The sequence below is a fragment of the Triticum urartu genome, chromosome 4 (genome assembly GCF_003073215.2).
Source record: "Triticum urartu cultivar G1812 chromosome 4, Tu2.1, whole genome shotgun sequence".
NCBI classification, from domain to species: domain Eukaryota; kingdom Viridiplantae; phylum Streptophyta; class Magnoliopsida; order Poales; family Poaceae; genus Triticum; species Triticum urartu.
Window position 1 is genome coordinate 284,035,136 of NC_053025.1, and position 12,457 is coordinate 284,047,592.

The window sequence follows — 12,457 nt, forward strand, 5'->3', positions numbered from 1 at the left end:
GCCCCCCCCCCTTTGATCACCAGATATCGCCTATTCTTCTCTCTACTGCTTGCATTAGAGTAGTGTAGCATGTTACTGCTTTTCGTTATCCTATCCCGATGCATAGCCTATCCTTGCTACTACTGTTGTTACCTTTACCTGCAATCCTAAATGCTTAGTATAGGATGCTAGTGTTCCATCAGTGGCCCTACACTCTTGTCCGTTTGCCATGCTATACTACTGGGCCATGATCACTTCGGGAGGTGATCACGGGCACATGATATATACTTATACTGTTACATTACTTATGATACTGTTCGGAGATGGGGGCTGAAGGGGCAGGTGGCTCCATCCAGGTAGTGATGGGCCTGAGTTCCCGACGGCCCCCGACTGTTACTTTGAGGCGGAGCGACAGGGCAGGTTGAGACCACCTAGGAGAGAGGTGGGCCTGGCCCTGGTGCGCATTCGCGGATACTTAACATGCTTAACGAGATCTTGGTATTTGATCTGAGTCTGGCTACTGGCCTATACGCACTAACCATCTACGCGGGGACAGTTATGGGCACTCGACGTCGTGGTATCAGCCAAAGCCTTCGTGACATCAGCGACTGAGCGGCGCGTGCCGGGTTGGACCGCGTAATGCAACTTCCTTTGTAATGGAGGTTGCTAGGTCTGCTCACCGACCGCGTTCGCAACGTGCAGGTGTGCAAAGGGCGATGGGCCCAGACCCCTGCGCCATAGGATTTAGACCGGCGTGCTGACCTCTCTATTGTGCCTAGGTAGGGCTGCGACGTGTTGATCTTCCGAGGCCGGGCATGACCCAGGAAAGTGTGTCCGGCCAAATGGGATCGAGCATGTTGGGTTACGTGGTGCACCCCTGCAGGGAAGTTAATCTATTCGAATAGCCGTGATCTTCGGTAACAGGATGACTTGGAGTTGTACCTTGACCTTATGACAACTAGAACCGGATACTTAATAAAACACACCCTTCCAAGTGCCAGATACAACCGGTGATCGCTCTCTCACAGGGCGACTTGGGGAGGATCATCGCTTAGGTTTATGCTATGCGATACTACTTGGAGGACTTCAGTCTACCCTCTCCTACATGTTGCAAGACAGAGGCTGCCAGAAGCGTAGACTTCGACAGGATTAGTTATCCCTGTAGGATCGAAAGTATGTCTAGAGGGGGGGTGATTAGACTACTTGACCAAATAAAAACTTAACCTTTTCCCAATTTTAGTTCTTGGCAGATTTTAGCTATTTTAGGACAAGTCAAGCAATCATCACACAATTCAAGCAAGCATGCAAAGAGTATATTGGCAGCGGAAAGTAAAGCATGCAACTTGCAAGAATGTAAGGGAAGGGTTTGGAGAATTCAAACGCTATTGGAGACACGGATGTTTTTCCCGTGGTTCGGATAGGTGGTGCTATCCTACATCCACGTTGATGGAGACTTCAACCCACGAAGGGTAACGGTTGTGCGAGTCCACACAGTGCTCCACCCAAGGGTAACGGTTGCGCGAGTCCACACAGGGCTCCACCCACGAAGGGTCCACGAAGAAGCAACCACCCACAAAGGGTCCACGGAGAAGCAACCTTGTCTATCCCACCATGGCCGTCGCCCACGAAGGACTTGCCTCACTAGCGGTAGATCTTCATGAAGTAGGCGATCTCCTTGCCCTTACAAACTCCTTGGTTCAACTCCACAATCTTGTCGGAGGCTCCCAAGTGACACCTAGCCAATCTAGGAGACACCACTCTCCAAGAAGTAACAAATGGTGTGTAGGTAATGAACTCCTTGCTCTTGTGCTTCAAATGATAGTCTCCCCAACACTCAACTCTCTCTCATAGAATTTGAATTTGGTGGAAAGAAGATTTGAGTGGAAAGCAACTTGGGAAGGCTAGAGATCAAGATTCATATGGTAGGAATGGAATGTCTTGGTCTCAACACATGAGTAGGTGGTTCTCTCTCAGAACATATGAGTTGGAATGATGTGTGTGTTCTGATAGCTCTCTCACTGAATGAGAAAGAGGTGGAGGGGTATATATAGCCTCCACACAAAATCCAACCGTTACACACAATTTACCAATCTCGGTGGGACCGAATCAGAAAACTCGGTCTGACCGAAATAGTAAACCTAGTGACCGTTAGGAATTTCGGTGGGACTGACATGCAACTCGGTAGGACCGATTCGGTTAGGGTTTGGGCATAACGTAATCTCGGTGAGACCGATTACACAAACTCGGTGAGACCGAATTTGGTAATTAGCTAACCAGAGAGTTGGTCAGGCAAACTCGATGGGAACGATTTGCTCTTTCGGTGAGACCGAGTGGAACTCGGTGAGACCGAAAAGTTACAAAGGGGAAACACTGAGTTTACATTGCAATCTCGGTGGGACCGATTCGCTCTTTCGGTGGGACCAAAAAGTTACGAAAGGGAAACAGAGAGTTTGCAACCCCATCTCGGTGGGACCGAGATCCTTATCGGTAGAACCGAATTGCTAGGGTTTGGCAGTGGCTTATGACAAGTGAAACTCGATGGCGCCGGATAGGAAGAATCGGTAGGACCGAGTTTGGCTTAGAGTTTAGGTCATCAGTGGATATGGGAAAGTGGTTGAGGGTTTTGGAGCATATCACTAAGCACATGAAGCAAGAGGCTTATTAAGCAACACCTCATCCCTCCTTAATAGTATTGGCTTTTCCTATGGACTCAATGTGATCTTGGATCACTAAAATATAAAATGAAGAGTCTTGAGCTTTTGAGCTTGAGCCAATCCATTGTCCTTAGCATTTTGAGGGTTCCACTTTCACATCCATGCCATGCCAATCATTGAGCTTTCCTGAAATAATTATCTTGGAATAGTATTAGCTCAATGAGCTATATGTTGTTATGAATTACCAAAACCACCTAGGGATAGTTGCACTTTCAATCCCCCTCTTATTCTGGCATTCTGCAGTTCAGTCCACTGATATGGCCCTTTACACATATACCCATGCACATGTAGTATAGATCCTTGCTTGCGAGTACTTTGGATGAGTACTCACGGTTGCTTTTCTCCCCCTTTTTTCCCCTTCCTATACTCGATTGCTGCGACCAGACAATGGAGCCCAGGAGCCAAACGCCACTATCGATGACGACTACTACTACTCGGGAGGTGCCTACTACTACGTGCAGCCCGCTGACGATGACCAGGAGTAGTTTAGGAGGATCCCAGGCAGGAGGCCTGCGCCTCTTTCGATCTGTATCCCAGTTTGTGCTAGCCTTCTTAAGGCAAACTTGTTTAACTTATGTCTGTACTCAGATATTGTTGCTTCCGCTGACTCGTCTATGATCGAGCTCTTGTATTCGAGCCTTCGGGGCCCCTGGCTTGTAATATGATGCTCGTATGACTTATTTTATTTGTAGAGTTGTGTTGTGATATCTTCCCATGAGTCCCTGATCTTGATAGTACATGTTTACGTGTATGATTAGTGTATGGTCAAATCGGGGGCGTCTCAAGTTGGTATCAGAGCCGACTGCCTGTAGGAATCCCCCTTCCACACTCCTTGGCCGAAGTCGAGTCTAGTCATTACGAAAACTTTTACTTACATGGCTATGCGGCTTACGAGCCCACGTCGCCATTAGGTGGTATTAGGATCTTTTACTCCTCATCTATACTCTGGGACTCTGATCTCTCTTCTATTTGGGTTAAACGAATTTTGCTAAATCTAACATTAGGATCTCGTTATCACTTTCTCCCGGAGAGCCTTTCATTACAGATGATCGACTGCTTCAACAGAAGATTCTGATAATACTCTCCGATGTTCTCCCAAAACTTTGTGCCATTGCTTTTGCAATTACCTACCACCGAAAAATCCCTATGGATAAATACTTACACATGTCGTTCTTACTTTTATTCCCAGTTGGTCTTGTTATTACAAGATACCCCGAAATACTCGTCGTTGTTTGGATAATCCTTTAAGCTTACGGCCTTGCTGTTCTTTGTCACCTGAATACCCCTACGGATAATTCTCGCACTTATCGAGTATCCGCTCATCCCCCAGTTGTTCATGTGTTTCACAATGGTCATCGAAATACTATTCGATCCTCCAAAAATCCTTAGTAGCTTATTGCTCTGCAATACTTGTCTGCTTGCATGATGGATGCTTTCCATATGTCTGGCAATATTCGTTAGTATCCTTAGACACCGTCATTTTGATCCCTTTGATTCAACATGAGTGCGAATGCACACAATCATCAGTTGATCCTTTTAAATTATCTTTCCGGCTCAAACGTCATTTTAAACATGACAACATATCCAATTGCCGTCGATTGTACCCCTAAGGCTATTCAACTTATCCATCCCTAATCAGTACATTGCTTCTAATCCCTTGATTTGAAAATCATAATTCCTTTGCATTTGTGCTCTGGATTAGTCAGTTGTTTCCATAATCCAATGCCTTTGCATTTTTACTTCCTTTGGTTGTGTGCCGATGCTCACGTCCGCTCTGTTATGGACTGGCAGATCCTTCAATGGATTTTATCCGATAGCGTCCTTCATATTCAATAACCTTGTGAGCCTTCCCTCGGATACATAATGCCTTTGGTAAATGGTATCATCTACTTTCTCAACCTTGCTCTACTTTCGAGCTTGTGATATTTACTCTTGATACTTGTGGCATATGTTTCTAAGAAGCCCCTATGGGTTGAACATATGCCTTCTCTAAACTGTGTGAACTCGAAAGTTTTCACGAGTCATACACCTCTGGTATTTTGCCAGATAAAATTTCAAACACTACAACTTCTTCGAAAGTGAGAAGTGAATGAAAGGTTATGCATTGGAGAAGTGGGAGTCGACCTTGAACTTTGTGTTCGTGCCCATGGACACGATGTAGATCTTATCATTAAAGCTTCTCTTAAATTAAATTATTCCTTTGGTATAAGTTCATCTTATATCCCGGATCTGGCCTTTTGCAATCGTCGTTCCAACCATGTTCTCCTTTAAATACCATTTCGTGTGCAAGTTTAAGCGCTTGTCTTCTGTAGAGCAATACCCCAGTCCAACCTCTACTTTGATCTGTCATCGAGTATTACCCCCTCTGGTATCTCGAGATTATCACGGAACTGCATAACTTCTTATGAGTTCTTCTTCAAGTATTATTTGACTTTCGCTGCATCATCATTTGACTTGATGTCATCGCTGACCGATTACATCTTCATGAAATCTCTCACAAATGTGTCGTGGTCATCAGCAACATCCTGAGCTCTTCCAAGATTTATATCAAATTCATGATGAGAAATACCATCCTTGCCCTTGATGATTTGTTTTATCATCTACCACTTTATTGCCTTCCGTTCGACACAAACTTGTTGGTGTTTTGTGTTATACCTTGAGTTCCTTGCTACCCAGCATTGTTCTTCTTTACCTTGGATATTACACCTTTTATGTCAAGAATGTTGTGGGAATTTCACCACCTCTTATGCATTCTTGGTACAAGTGATACTTCTCTCCATATCCGTTCATTCTTAGATTATTGATTATTGAATCACCATTCTGACATTGGTCGTGCAACCCAACCCATAATTCGGGCGCACCTTTCAACCAATGTTTAATTGTGTATGTTTTCCTCGAGCATACTTCATTATATTATTTGATCTGACAAATGTTATCTCCTTGTTCACATAATCGTGGAAATCCATCTTTTGGAGATATCAATGAATTGTCACTGAGTTCATCAGCTACCTCCTCATCCTCTTCTTGGATTAATGATGAACTCTTGTTTTGGAACTCGCTTCCATAGTTCATTTCCCCGAGAATCTTACATGGTCATCTCGTCAAAATTGTGTTGGACCTTTTTCTTCTCAGGCATCCTAATGTCTGAGGTATCCTGACACCAATCGGATCTGAACCTCGGTCATATATGATGGTTGGAACATTTTTCAAGAGTCATAACATTGGTCCTTATATGACTCGGTAAGGTGATGTCATGCCTAGCACACCTCACCAGAGTACCTAATGTTTTAGTTTCCTTTTTAGCAAGGATAACCATTCGTCCATGAGGAAATGAAATGACTTTCTTTATAAATTGTTCCTGGTGAATCCTTTGTATATCCAAAGTCCGACCTTTGATTGAAGACCATGTCAATGCTATCCCGAAGCATGTCTATGGTACTCCGATTTTCAATAAGAGCATTTGAAGCAAAATGCTAAATTCTCTTTATCAGTTATCCAAACACTGTTGTATGTGTAATGTCATGAAATTTCTTCCCCCCTTTCCTAAGGGGGTTTCTACGTTATATCCTATCATGGATTCATGCTCTGCTTGTCCTTGGGAAGGATATACCCTTGAAATATGTGTTTAAACACATTCTCCTTTCCATTGTTCTGTTTAATATGATTATCACCTTTTCCTTTCCATTGTTTTGTTTAACCTTTCTGGTGATCTATATGATCTAAGACGTAATATTCTTCTGCTTATGAAAACACCTTGGTGTACAACCGTGTCAGTAAGACCCTGTTACTTTTGTTGATGACATTCCGGTAACCACCGATGGACGAGAACTTTGCCTACTGGTCCGCGTCGTTCAACAAGCAGAAAAATGGTTCTCTTCGTCCCTCGCCCTTGGTACCGACGTTGTTGCCGACATAATCGATAGGCTATCCTATGACACGCCTTGCTATCATGACCATGCAAGATATCACCGCTCCTACTTTTAACCCACATGGTGGGCCCATAACCCACAGTTCCACAGGATCGAAACCTGACTCTCCTATGCACCATGTTGTCAAAGTTATTCCTCACGCTTGACTTTGTATGTAATTCACGAGCCACCTGCCTACTCATCTATTCTGGTATCAGACGCAATACTTATTCACGTTGCCCTGAAACCCTTTCACCTTCTGACTAGGCATTGAACGATTGCCTGGCTTCTTGAAACTTCTATTGTACCTTTGAACTTTACTCTCGATGTGTTTTAACTGTTCAGCTCGAGAGGTACTCATATGCTCATTCATGGGATAATCCAAGATTATTACCCTTATAGCATTCTGTCGTTGCCGATCTGCCCCGTTACCTATTCGTAAGTACGAAGGAACCCCCAAGAAAGGATGACGACTTCATAATGATGACCTGAAGCAGTGGAATGAAGACATCAATGTAATGGATCGATCTCTTCGAGAAGAGCAACCAAGATTGAGAAGATCCATTAGCATTTCGTAACCAGATCTTTCCTCCTTACTCTACCTCTTAAATCTCGGGACGAGATTGCTTGTAGTGGAGGAGAATTGTGACGCCCGGATAATTAAGCTACAGTAATTCTCTGCTGATGATGCCACGTCATCACTGTTAGTGTTGTTAAACTCGCGTTGGTTCGTATCCGGTCCGAATTTAAATTTAAAATAAGTCAAAAATAAAAGTTTTTTTATGTCAAAACCAAAATGTGCAAGCTGTGGAAAATAATTCATAAATATTATTGGAGAAGAAACCAAATTCTTATAAATATGTTTAGGTGCTCAAAAATAAATAAAACAATGGCTTAAAAAATTATTCAAATGCCTTTTGTAATTTCTAAAATGTTAAACTATTTTATTTTTGGGTGAAACTTTTTGTGGCATTGGTATAATTAGGAATAATAGTTTAGGAACAAATTCTATATTTTATAGAACTCTAATAATATAGAAGTTGAGAGAAAACAGAGCAGAAAATAAACAATAAAAAAACCCAAACAACAAAAGAAAACAAATCCCCCCCTCACTGGGCCTCGGCCCAGCTGGACCGCCAGGCTGGCCCAGGTGCACGCTCCCTCCCCATCTCCCCTGTTCACGCGATCGTGGACACCGGCGATGGCCGCCACGATAGAGGGCGTCGCCGTGGCGCTCATCCGCCACCGCTCCGGCGCCTACTTAACCGGTGCCCCCCCTCTCCACGCGAACCCTAATCCCCACTTCCCCCCTTGCGCCCCCAACTCCTCGAGCTTGAGCTCGAGCCCGCCCCATGGATGCCCGGAGCCGCGTCGCCATTGGTCCTCGCCTTCCCGTCGCCTCGTCGTCCCCTACGTCCACTACGACCACCGACTGGTGTTGGGTGTCGTTACATCGACGTCGTCGACACGTCTTCCTCCACCACGGACACCGCACACTCATCGTCGATTCGCTTCACCACGGGTCCCTCCGGCATCACCGAGCAGCTCCTCGTCAACGATGTGAGCAGGCGCCCGAAACCCCTCTGTTTCACCATCTAATCCGTGCCCGTTGCCTAGCTAGATGTCGCGTCCGAAGCTCACCATCGTAGTTCATGTCGCCACCGTGGCCACTGCTCGTGAAGCTCACGACGAGCTCCGCTTCGTGTTCCTGGAGTTCTCAGGAACCCGTAGCACCCAACCCCGTCGCTTCCCGTGTCCTACATCGCCGCTTGAGTTCTCCATGGCCGCCATCGAAGCATCGCGTCCGCGCTCGTGTAACCACCGCGGCCTGTCCGTGCCCACCTGCGCTGCTGCCGCTAGTTGCTTCTGCTACTCATGGTTGCTGCTCTCGCCGCCATTCTCTGCCACTTGTGTTCGCCCGCAACTCTACTGCTGTCGCCGGCGCTCCCTGCGCGCGCCCGCCGGAGCACCCCGGCCGCGCCCGCGCATACGCGCGCCCGTCCGCCTCGCGCACGGCTTTGCCTCCCCTGCTGCAGCGCCCCAGCCCGCTTGCTCCCACCGCTACTTGCTGTATTGATGCTTGTACTGTAGTCTGTAGGTGCTGCTAGCTAGCTTTGCAAATCCTACACTAACTAACCCTTTTGACAGCCCCTAAACATAGACTAAACAATTGTTAACAGGGTTAAGAAAAATATGAGTAGAAAGTATACTTGACAAACTTTATTTTATCCCACTGGACCAAATCCTTTCGATGCATGGATTAAATCCTACAAAAATCACAAAATGCCATCTTCTCTTACACCTAGCATTATGTGTGTATACAGCCACCACTGCCGGCCCGTACAAATTAGCTTAGGGGATAATTTCTAGTTAGTTTAATTGCTAGCCAATGACAAGAGGGGCCCCTGTTTAGATTAGATAAATCTACTTAGGAATTTAATAAAACTGATTAATTTTTAGTTAATTTCGCTGACATGTGGCCCTGCTGTAAATTAAAATGATAGATTAAATTAAAAGTGCCTAAGTCTATGACAGCCGGGACCCACCTTTACTATTCACCTTTTGACCGGTCAACTGTTGACAGGGTCAACTCTACTGACTGGACCCTCCCTGGCCCACTGTCAGCCTCTGTGTACACTCTGTGTACACAGAGCTGGCTACACATAGCAATTTGTTATTTAATTTCAAATTAAAACAATTTTAGAATATGGTTTAAATCTTTGAAAAATCATAGAAAATAATCTGTAACTCGGATGAAAAAACTTTGTACATGAAAGTTGCTTAGAACGACAAGATGAATCCGGATACACAACTCGTTCATCCGCCACGCATCCCTAGCGTAGCAAACACGCAACTTTCCCCCTCCGATTCATCTGTCCGAAAATGCGAAACACTGGGGATCTTTTCCCGGATGTTTCCCCCCTTTGTCGGTGTCACTTAGTACCGCGTTAGGTCACCTCTAGCACCGTGTATTGTCTTGTTTTGCTTTGTGATACCTTGATTGCTCTATTATTTATTGTATTCCCCCTCCGTTACTTCTTTCCGGTAGACCCCGAGACTGCTGGCGACCCCAGTTCGACTACGGTGTTGACGACCCCTCTCTCTTGCCAGAGTAACCAGGCAAGCCCCCCCCCTTTGATCACCAGATATCGCCTATTCTTCTCTCTACTGCTTGCATTAGAGTAGTGTAGCATGTTACTGCTTTTCGTTATCCTATCCTGATGCATAGCCTGTCCTTGCTACTACTGTTGTTACCTTTACCTGCAATCCTAAATGCTTAGTATAGGATGCTAGTGTTCCATCAGTGGCCCTACACTCTTGTCCGTCTGCCATGCTATACTACTGGGCTGTGATCACTTCGGGAGGTGATCACGGGCATATGATATATACTTATACTATTACATTACTTATGATACTGTTCGGAGATTGGGGGTGAAGGGGCAGGTGGCTCCATCCAGGTAGTGATGGGCCTGAGTTCCCGACGGCCCCCGACAGTTACTTTGAGGCGGAGTGACAGGGCAGGTTGAGACCACCTAGGAGAGTGGTGGGCCTGCCCTGGTTGGCGTTCGCGGATACTTAACACGCTTAATGAGATCTTGGTATTTGATCTGAGTCCGGCTACTGGCCTATACGCACTAACCATCTACGCGGGGACAGTTATGGGCACTCGACGTCGTGGTATCAGCCGAAGCCTTCGTGACGTCAGCAACTGAGCGGCGCGCGCCGGGTTGGACCACGTAACACAACTTCCTTTGTAATGGAGGTTGCTAGGTCTGCTCACCAGCCGCGTTCGCAACGTGCAGGTGTGCAAAGGACGATGGGCCCAGACCCCTGCGCCATAGGATTTAGACCGGCGTGCTGACCTCTCTGTTGTGCCTAGGTAGGGCTGCGACGTGTTGATCTTTCGAGGCCGGGCATGACCCAGGAAAGTGTGTCCGGCCAAATGGGATCGAGCGTGTTGGGTTATGTGGTGCACCCCTGTAGGGAAGTTAATCTATTCGAATAGCCGTGATCTTAGGTAACAGGATGACTTGGAGTTGCACCTTGACCTTATGACAACTAGAACCGGATACTTAATAAAACACACCCTTCCAAGTGCCAGATACAACCGGTGATCGCTCTCTCACAGGGCAACGAGGGGAGGATCATCGGTTAGGTTTATGCTATGCGATGCTACTTGGAGGACTTCAGTCTACCCCCTCCTACATGCTGCAAAACGGAGGCTGCCAGAAGCGTAGACAGGATTAGTTATCCCCCTCTTATTCTGGCATTCTGCAGTTCAGTCCACTGATATGGCCCTTTACACATATACCCATGCATATGTAGTATAGATCCTTGCTTGCGAGTACTTTGGATGAGTACTCATGGTTGCTTTTCTCCCCCTTTTTTCCCCTTCCTATACTCGATTGCTGCGACCAGACGATGGAGCCTAGGAGCCAGACGCCACTATCGATGACGACTACTACTACTCGGGAGGTGCCTACTACTACGTGCAGCCCGCTGACGACGACCAGGAGTAGTTTAGGAGGATCCCAGGCAGGAGGCCTGCGCCTCTTTCGATCCGTATCCCAGTTTGTGCTAGCCTTCTTAAGGCAAACTTGTTTAACTTATGTCTGTACTCAGATATTGTTGCTTCCGCTGACTCATCTATGATCGAGCTCTTGTATTCGAGCCTTCGGGGCCCCTGGCTTGTAATATGATGCTTGTATGACTTATTTTATTTGTAGAGTTGTGTTGTGATATCTTTCCGTGAGTCCTTGATCTTGATCGTACATGTTTGCGTGTATGATTAGTGTACGGTCAAATCGGGGGCGTCTCATGGCCACAAGCATAACAAGCATCAATTTCATCAAAAAGGGATATTTCAAAAGAATCAACGGGATCATAGCAATTATCATAGCATTCATCCTTCGGTAAGAATGAAGGGGCATTAAATAATGTATGAGTTGAAAAGTTACTCTCATTAGAAGGTGGGCATGGGTAGCTAATCCGTTCTTCCTCCGTTTGTTCTTCGCTCTCCTCCTCATCTTTTTCATCCAATGAGCACGCAGTTTCATCAATTTCTTCTTCCATAAACTCCTGCAAAATATTAGTCTCTTCTTGGACAGCGGAGTTATTCTCAATAAGTGCATCAATATCGTAATTGTATTTATAATTATCATAGCAATATTTAAGGATAGCAAGATTTTTAGGTCTATAAACTGAATCATCAAAATCTTCAAACTTTTCAAACAAAGATTCAATTTCATGTGAGCCCTTAAAAGCAACAAATTCTTCTATTCGTTCCACCTCATAGGTATCATATATACCATTAGCACAAGAAGCCAAGGTTTCATTATCGTTAAATTCACATGGAAAGGGAAGATGTGGAGCATTCATCCTAGAGCAACAAGTATAATCATATCTCTGGCATAAATTCCAAGCATACCAATGCAACATATGAATTTGATCGCATAACAATTTCCCTTTATGAGTCAAGCGATAATGCATAAAGTATTCATGTTGATCCAACGTTACTCCCATTATATAGTTAAATGGGGGTTTCTCAGGATTATCAAAGTAGTGCATAATATCTTTTACATAACGAGCATCGAGGGTTTTAGGAGGTTCCCCGTCTCCATGAGTAGCAAGTACCACTATTTTTTTGGTGTTTCATGTTCCATATCCATAACTAAAGATAGAGAACAACATAGAATAGGAAATAAAAATTACTTAGTGATAAAGCAAACAAGCACACACGAGAATATTCACCCCATGCTATTGGTTCCCAGCAACGGCGCCAGAAAAAGGTCTTGATAACCCACAAGTATAGGGGATCATTTATAGCATTCTTCGATAAATAAGAGTGTCGAACCC